Source organism: Crocodylus siamensis, chromosome 4, assembly GCF_052110815.1.
Source record: "Crocodylus siamensis isolate JL-2025a chromosome 4, ASM5211081v1, whole genome shotgun sequence".
NCBI lineage: Eukaryota > Metazoa > Chordata > Crocodylia > Crocodylidae > Crocodylus > Crocodylus siamensis.
Window position 1 is genome coordinate 56,685,726 of NC_143398.1, and position 9,300 is coordinate 56,695,025.

Sequence of the window (9,300 nt, forward strand, 5' to 3'; positions counted from 1 at the left end):
CAATTAGTAGTTCTTTTTACACAAGAGGGTAAAACAGCAAGACCTCTAAACTTCAGACCTCTTGGTTCATTTCCTACTCTACATAATGAATTCTGCTAAAGCAACACTTATTAAACTTATGAAAATTAATCACAATCCCCAAATATTTCACAAATTAGAGACGTCTTTTGATATAATTTGAAACTGTATAAATAATTGGAAATGCTAGTTGTTTTATTAAACAGATAACCTCATGGTAGCTAACTTTTGATCTCCTGATTTTGCAACTTTCATGTTCTTTAACATAGTTTCTTCTTTAATGTAATTTCCCATTTAAAAACACACAAGCACAAACTGAAGAAACAAAAAATTCTGTTATGTGGGAACTCACCGACTCCCAGCTTATGTCAATTAGCTAAGTTCAGACATTCTGGGTGCATACCCATGTTACATATAGGTCACCCTAACTGAGCTTAGGGGAATCTAAATGGCTGTGTGCAAGAGTTCTCAGAACTTAGGCCACCCTAGAAATGGCATGCCCAATCTAAAGTTAGTTCTCATCAGTTGACAACTAACTTTACATCAGCATGGGTTAGCTCAACCTAAAATGGGTTAATCTGACTTGACAAGTGCATGCATGCCTTCCCAGAACAGCTCAGGGTTAGGAAAGCCTCACCACTCTACACAGCTTCAGGACTGTGTTGTTTTTATGCCACCAACACTGACCAACCTATTCCTCACCCCCAGCTACCTCATTGCCCTGTGGACCAGGTCCCTGTTGACCCACAAAACCCACCTGGACCTGCCATCTTCCTCCCATGCACTCACCAGCACCCTGCTGGACATCTCAACCCTTCCCCCCCCTCCCCGACTGACTTGTCTCTGGCTGCCCATGGCTCCTCCTGGCAAGCGGCAAATGCTTGTGCAAAGCGATCTTGACTTAAACTAAGCTTCCTAAACCTGAGCCAGGTCCCACTAACACTTGTTTGCAGCCTCAGATTGTTAACACAGACCTCGACCACTTAGGGTGCAGACAGAAGTGCAGCTCCAAGCTGTAACTCAGATAGTTTTCTGCAAAGCATTTTGAGTTACAGTATTATTCCAGGCCAAACAGAGGTTCACTGTTGGTTCCAGGGGAAAGGGGAATCTAGCTCTGGGCTGGGATCGTGCAGCCAGGTTCCCATAGCAACAGCCACAGCTCTCTGCCAGTGCTCGCTGTTTCCAGAATGGTGGGGGAAGGCAGCAGAGGCAGCTCATTCTTGGGGCTCTCCAGGCAGTGCTGAAAGATGGGGTGGGTGAATTGGAGACCCCACCCACTCCAGAACACCTGTCCCACTTTCCGGGGGGCTGAAAAAAGCCCAGACTGAACTCCCTCTGCTCTCTTTCCCTCTTCCCACTCTGAAAACAGTGACTAGCTGGGAGCTTTTCAGACACAAGTTATGGAAGATGCTACATTTTGAAATATTTTCATCTGATACCTCATGCAATGAGGGGTCAGATTTTCACCCAATCAGCCATTTTTTAAGCTGTTTGCAGCCATGCACTTGTGTTTGGTCACAGCTATCAACTGCTTTCTGTGGCCAGATTGGACATAACTCACTTCTGTCTGCACCCTTAATCTAGTAAAAGTAACTGTTAGCAATAGTAAGCTGTTATCCTCTATGTGAATGTGACAAGGGGCCATTAAAAGGCCAGTTGACCATCAACCTGCCCACCTCTCTAGGGCAGTCTGCTCTGTCTCACTGCCATTACTTGATATAATTAAGTTGGTGTTAAATGCGGGAACACATTTAATGCCCCAACACCTGGGGTGTTATACACAGCTCTGACCTGCCCTATACTGTGTCCCATGCCTCACAGATGGCATCACAAATTGGTAACAGCTCCATCCTGAGGGTGGGCTGAACTCTGCCCCTTGCTGTGCCTCTAGCATTCTAGCCTCACACTCCACCCTCTCTCACAGGGCCTCATTCATACTGCCCCTCACTGAGCCATTTCCAGCCCACCACGGATATGTGCAGCCCCTTTGGGTCCCCCTTTGGCCCTACTCTACATGGCCCTTCCAGCTTTCCTACTTACATTTTGGCCAGCCCGCACATAGCCCTTCTCACAACTCGTCCCCTTTCTCCTATGCAATATCTTACCACTTACTCTGGTGTCATCTCCCATTCAGATTCTTGCCTTTATCCAATATCTGGCACCCCAGCTCCTGCCCCCATATACATCCAACTGCATACCTCCCCTTTGCATCCATCCATCACAGACAGAAACTTTATGGAATTTAGCTGCCAAACTCTGATGAGTCCCTAGTAGTCATGGGCATGGACAAACAGACAATTTTTAGAGATCTTTAATTTAGCCAAATGTGAATAGTTTTTCATATGGATAGCAAAAGGCAAAATGCCTAATATCAATTTAACATTCCCCTTTCCCCCACTGATGTAATATTTCAACTTCTTGCTTGAAAGGAGCAAGGAAGCACTTCAGTTTCTCATTGAAACAGATTTTTTTACAAGAACAAAACAACAATATATTTCCTAATAATATTCTTGGAAAAGGGAGAACTATTAAGCTTTCCAAAAAAAAAAAAAAAAAAAAAAAATATCAAGCTGAGGCAAATGCCCATCATGCAAAATTTAGTCTTACTGGCTGAAGGTTAGAAAAATTCAATGCATTTGAAAACAGGATCTTATGAAAAGAAGTGCTGGGCAATTTGAAGTGTAGGTGTTACTATCTCCATTTCCTATAATTAAGTGTTCAGTTTATTTGGGTTTAGCATATACACTGATAAAACACCCCGGTAGGAAAAAAAGAATTACCTTTTTTGTCCAATAAAATGCTGAGAAAACATTGGAAATAGTTATTTCATTCATATTGACTTCACCTCTTTTCCAGTGCAGTTTGTTTATATAGGTGAAGTTCCTGCTCCCTAGTTTGTGTGTAAGTTTAATGCACACATGACATTTTGTACCTTCCCAACTGGCAGCAAATTTTTACATTTCTAATGGACACTCTACAGACCTGGAACTTTGTTTGCACTCAGGGGATTTAAAACAGTACTGTACTATAAACTGTGGGCACAGTTTGAAAGAGTGCTTCATCATGTGAAGCCTCAGAAAAAATATGTCTGTGATCATCAGAACAGGACTGGCATAACTGTACAGACAGCACAGGTGACTACCTGGGGCGGCAAATTGTAGGGGGCAGCAAAAATGGTGCTCTAGGAAGGCAAACAGAACAAGCACTTGGCCGAGCTTGGGCTTGGTATGAAGTCTTTGCAGCAGCAGAGCAGGTTGTAACTCAGGTAGGTGCTGGACAGGGGCAGTATGAAGAGGAACAGAAATTTCTGTGTTATGTCAGAGGGTGGTGTACCTGGCCACTCAGAGCTCAATATGCCATGTCTTCATGGGGCTGGGGTTAGAAGCATGGTGATCTACTGCTGCTGGTGCATGGGGAACTCTGGGAGGGCTTCTGAGGCTACTGTGAGCTGGGGCACAGTGGCACAGAAGCCATGTTTGGCTTCCTGAGCCTCTGGGGACATAGCAGCTGTTCATATGTTTTGCTTCTAGGTGCAGAGGTAGCCAGGGAGCACCCCAGGGGCTCTGCACACTGCCTCTGACCACAGCTGCCATCTCTGGTGACTACCCCTCAGCCCCCACACCCTCATGTTGACATGTAGGTGGCTGCTGGTGCGGAGGCTCCAGCCAGCCAGCTCCAGGCTCCAGCAATCTTCCTCTCTGGGAAATGCTGGGACTGTGTTGTCTGCAGCTGCTATTTAAGGGCCTGCCTGATGTCGGGTCCTGAATTGAAAAGGGAGAGCAGCAAAATGTTGTTTGCCTAGGGCAGCAAAAATCCTTGTCCCAGACCTGCATCAGGATTTTGTTGGTGTTCACATGCAAATACTGTAAAGCTAGGATACCCTGAGTCAGGAAAAATGACTGGAACTGTTTAACAGCTGCAGCGTAAAACCTGTATGTGTCTGCATGTATATAAAAGCCAAAACTAGATACCACTGGTGCTATAGCAACTTTGTCAACTTATGAGTCTATCAGAAGCTTAAAAGAAAAAAAGTTGAGATGGATACAGTAAAACTTACATCCACCACACTATTACATAGCCCCCATATAGAATTGTTATAAAATTAGAGTTGTTATAGAATCGTAGAAAATTAGAGCTGGAAAATTAGTCCAAGCCCCTGCTCAAAGCAGGATCATCCCCAAGTAGATCATTCCAGCCAAGGCTTTGTTTAGCTAGGTCTTAAAAACTGCCAAGGATGGAGGTCCAAAACCTCTCCGGGTAACCTGTTCCAGTGTTTTACTACCCTCCTAGTGAGAAAATTCTTCCTAATATCTAATCTAAACTTCCCTTGCTGCAGCTTGAGACCATTGCTCCTTGTTCTGTTATCTGCCAGCACTGAGAACAGTCTAGCTCCATTCTCTTTTGAACCCTGCTTCAGGTAGTTGAAGGCTGCTATTAAATCCCCTCTCATTCTTCTTTTGCATATACTAAATAAGCCCAGTTCCTTCAGCCTTTTCTCAGAAGTCATGTGCTTTAGCCCATTCACCAATGTTGTTGTCCTCCGCTGGACTCTCTCCAATTTGTTCAAATCCTTTCTGTAGTGGGGGCCCAAAACTGAACACAGTACTCCAGATGTGGCCTCACCAGTGCTGAATAGAAGGGAAGAATCACTTCACTTGATCTATTGGCAACACTCCTACCAATGCAGCCTAGTATGCTGTTAACCTTTTTGGCAACAAGGGTACACAGTTGGCTCAGATTCAGCTTATTGTCCACTGTAACCTCCAGGTACTTTTCTGCAGAGCAGCTGCCCAGACGGTCAGACCCCAATCTGTACTAGTGCATGGGATTGTTCCATCCTAAGTGCAGGGCTTTGCACTTCTTCTTATTTAGGCTCATGAGATTCCTTTTGGCCCAACCCTCCAATTTGTTTAAGTCACTCTGATTCCTAGCCCTACCCTTCAGTGCATCTACTACTCTCCCCAGCTTGGTGTCATCTGCAAACTTGCTGATGATGTACTCTATGCCATCTTTCAGGTCATTGATGAAGATATTGAACAGAAGCAGCCCCAGGACTGACTCCTTAGGCTCTCCACTTAATACCGGCTGCCAACTAGACATCAAGCCATTGATTACTACTGTCTGAGCCTGATTCTCCAGCCAGTTTTTTATCCACCTTACAGTCCATTCATCGAGCCTGTACTTCCTTAGCTTGCCTGAGAGAATGCTGTGGGAGACCATATCAAAAGCCTTGCTAAACAAATCAAGATATAATGCATCCACTGTTTTCCCCACATCCACAAAGCTAATCATCTTATCATAGAGGGCAATCAGGTTGGTCAGGACTTGCCCTTGGTGAATCCATGCTGACTGTTCCTAACCACCTCCTCCAAGAGCTTAGAAATAGATTCCTTGAGGACCTGCTCCATGATTTTTCCAGGAACTGAGGTGAGGCTCATTGGTCTGTAGTTCCCTGGATCCTCCTTTTTCCCTTTCTTAAATATGGGCACTATGTTTGTCCTTTTCCAGTCATCCAGAACCTTTATTGATAGATAGACATGAATTTGTCAATGATGATGGCCAGTGGCTCTGCAGTCACATCAGTCAACTTCTTCAGCACCCAGGTGCATCCCATCCAGCCTCATGGACTTGTATATGTCCAGCTTTTCTAAATGGTCCTTAGCCTATTATTTCACTACTGTTGGCTTCTCATCTCCTCCCCAAACTGTGCTGCCTGATGCAGTAGTCTGGGAGCTGATAGTGCCTGTGAAGACTGAGGTGGAAAAGACAGAGTAATTCAGCCTTTTTCGCATTGTGTGTCACTAGGTTGCCTCCCTCATTCAGTAAGGGAGCAACGCTTTCCCTGATCTTACTTTTGTTACTGACATACTGGTAGAAACCCTTCTTGTTACCCTTCACATCCCTTGCTACTTGTAACTCCAATTGTGCTTTGGTCTTCATCCCTGCATGCCCGGGCAATATTGTTATAATCCTCCCTAATTGTTTGTCCAAGTTTCCACTCACAAGCTTTCTTTTTGTGATTTAGTTTGCTGAAGAATTCCCCACTAAGCCAAGCTGGTCTTCTGTCATACTTGCTGCCTGTCCTACACATTGGGATAGTTTGTTCCTGTACTCTCAGTAAGGCTTCTTTAAAGTACAGCCAGCTCTCCTACATTCCTCTCCCCCTCAGACTGCCTGCCCATGAGTTTCCTGAGTGAATCAAAGGCTGTTTTTCTGAACTAAAGGGTCTTTACTCTGTTGCTCTCCTTCCTTCCTTTCCTCAATCATCTTGGTCACTGCTCCCCAAGGTGCCATCTACTGATACATTCCCCTTCCATTCTTCCCTGTGAGCAGCAGGTCAAGAAAAGCACGGCCCCTAGTTCACTGCTCCAGCTCTTGCACCAGGAAGTTGGCCTCAACAGTCTCCAAAAACTTCCTGGATGTCCTGGATACTGCTCTATTGCCCTCCCAGCAGATGTCAGGGTGACTGAAGTCCCCCATGAGAACCAGGGCCTTGATCTGGAAGCTTCCACTAGCTGTTTGAAGAAAGCCTCATCCACCACTTCTTCTTGGTCTGTAGCAGACACCCACCATGACATCACCCTTGTTGCTCTCTCCTCTGACCCTAACCCAGAGACTTTTCAACTGGAGCTCTGAGCAATCAGATGGCTCTTTTACATAAAAAGTACAACTCCTCCCCCTCTTCTCCCCTTCCTGAACAGTTTGTACCTATCCATGACAGTGCTCCAGTTATGCAAACTATGATAATAATAATAACACCTCCCTTGTTGCCTACTTGTGCCCCTGTTCCTTCAGGTCACTCACTTTCCCCACTTACCTCTGGATCTTGGTCTCCATCCCCAAGAAAACCTAGTTTAAAGCCCCTCTCACTAGATTAGTGACCCTGTCTGTGAAGATGCTCTTCCCTCTCTTCATAAGGTGGAACCCATCTCTTTCCAGCAATCTTTCTTCTTGGAATATCATCCCATGGTCAAAGAAGCCAAATGCCTGCTGGTGATACCATCTGCACAGCCAGGCATTGATCTGCAGGATGCACCCGCTTCTGCCTGGGCCTTTTTCCTTGACTGGAAAGATCAAGGAGAACACCACCTGAGCCCCCATCCCCTTCACACTTAGATCTAGAGCCCTGTAGTCACTTTTGATCTTCTCAGGGTCTTCCCTGGTAGTATCACTGGTGCCCACATGGATGAGCAGCATGGGGTAGTAGTCAGAGGGCCAGATAAGTCTTGGTAATACCTCTGTGACATCTTGGTTCTGGGCTCTGGGCAAGCAGCAGACTTCCTGAGACAAACAGGTCATGTTGGGAGATGGATCCCTCTGTCCCCCGCAGAAGGGAGTCTCCAGCCACCACCACCCATCACTTCTTCTTGGTGGTGATGGACTTGATCCTTTACCCACTTTGGGGAGGCCTGTCCTGTCCTCCTCCACCAATGGAACATGCTCCTTGCCCTCTGTTGCTAGGGCTGTATATCTGTTCTCCAGATGAACTGCTGCAGGTAGAAATGAAGACTTCTGCTTGCTGCCAGAGGTCACAAGCTTCCAGCTTCCAACTTGCTGTGCAATCATGTCCTCTCCCTTCTCTAGCGCTGCTTCTGGCATTTCTTCCTGCATAGTCCCAGAGGTCTCCTCCAGCATGAACTCAATGAACTCCTCATGGCAGAGGATGCTTTGGAGCCTCACTACCTCCTCCTGTACCTCTCTTGCCTGTTCCCTGAGAGAGACAACCAGGAGGCACCACTCACATCGCAGGCACTCCCCCACCTGGCCTTCACTGAAAGGAACCTGCAAGCCGCAGTCCCCACAGCACCAAACCTGGACCTGGGTGGAAGCCTCAGTGGTGAGCTGTCCTGCCTGAACAAAAACCCCACAGATGTAAGCAGAGGCAGTGGCAGTGGCTCTGGCATTACAACATCCTCTAGCCATTTCCTTGAGTCTCTTAATCTGCCTCTTCTCTCTTATTGCCTTTCTTCCAATCACACCTTCCCTAGTGAACTCACCTGGAACTGGCCTGCTTACCCCAAAGTGTTCCTTCTTCCCTGCTTCTTCACACAAAGCTGAAAGACTCTCCCTTCAAAGGGGCAGGAAGCAAATTGACCAGCAAACTACCCAGGAAACTGTTTGCAACTGCTTGCCTTGTTTGCCAGCTCCCTGGCTGCTGGGGGAATCTGCTTTTATATCCTGCTGGGCCTGGACTAGCTCCATCCCCTCATTAGGGCATCTGTCAGGCACAGGCAGCAATCACTCAGCCATCACTCAGCTAGCAACACTCCCAGCTTCTCAGAGTATATCTCACAGACACACACACAGGCCAAACAACACTCAGCAAGCCAAAGGCGCAGGCAGCTCTGGATCACTTACCTTCCCTGGGCAGAATCTGGTACCTGGCTTCTCTTCCCCTTCCTCCTCTTGCTCCCAGCCTGCAAACTGCTTGCCCTGTTTCCTGCCCTGTTTGATGGCTTTATAGGGTAAAACTAGAAAAAATGGTGCCAATTTGAGAGCCAATGGGAAAGAGTTAACACTGGACCATTTCCCTTCCTGCTTCCTGATAGGGACAGAGAAGCTGGCATCCATCTCGTAGCACAGTGACTTCATGAAAAAGGCAGTTTTACACCATGACTCTGGAAAAAAGGTTTTTTTTACATTCAACCTTCCATGAAGAAGGTTTGTCTTATTTGAAGGCATGTGTCATACCACAAAACACAGTACTTTTTACAGGAAAAAGAAAGTAGCTGTTATACTTTGGGGGTAGCCCTAGAGACACTTGAATCTTGTAATGCTATTTCATATGCATTTGATGAATATGAAAAGAATTGGAAGGATGCTATATATTTTTGCAGCAAGCAACATGAAAAAAAAACCCATGGGAAAGTTTGTAAAGTGCCAAAATTCAACTCATTTGTTCTTGTTGACCCTTTTTTGTTTGCTGGCTGGTATTATAAAAGAAGGATTGAAATGTTCAGAACATTTCCAAGATGTGGTTAATTTTGTAATGTATCCTGGAGCTCTCTTTAATATTTATGTCATCCCAAAAGAAAGTATTTAGCTGTTTGGTCACAATGTTGGGTTGAGCACCCTGTCACATATAGCCACAATGTTGGGTTGAGCCCCCTGTCACCAATGCTCCAAAATTAAGGCAGTAAATGTTCTGATCAAAATCTGGCAGCCCTTAATAGTTTTCTCAACAATGCAGATGCCAAAGGCAAGAAATATGAATTCCTGTAGAAGTACATAACAGTAATCTGAAGAAAAACAATCTGTTTTGTCTTTTAATAGTTTTTTTTT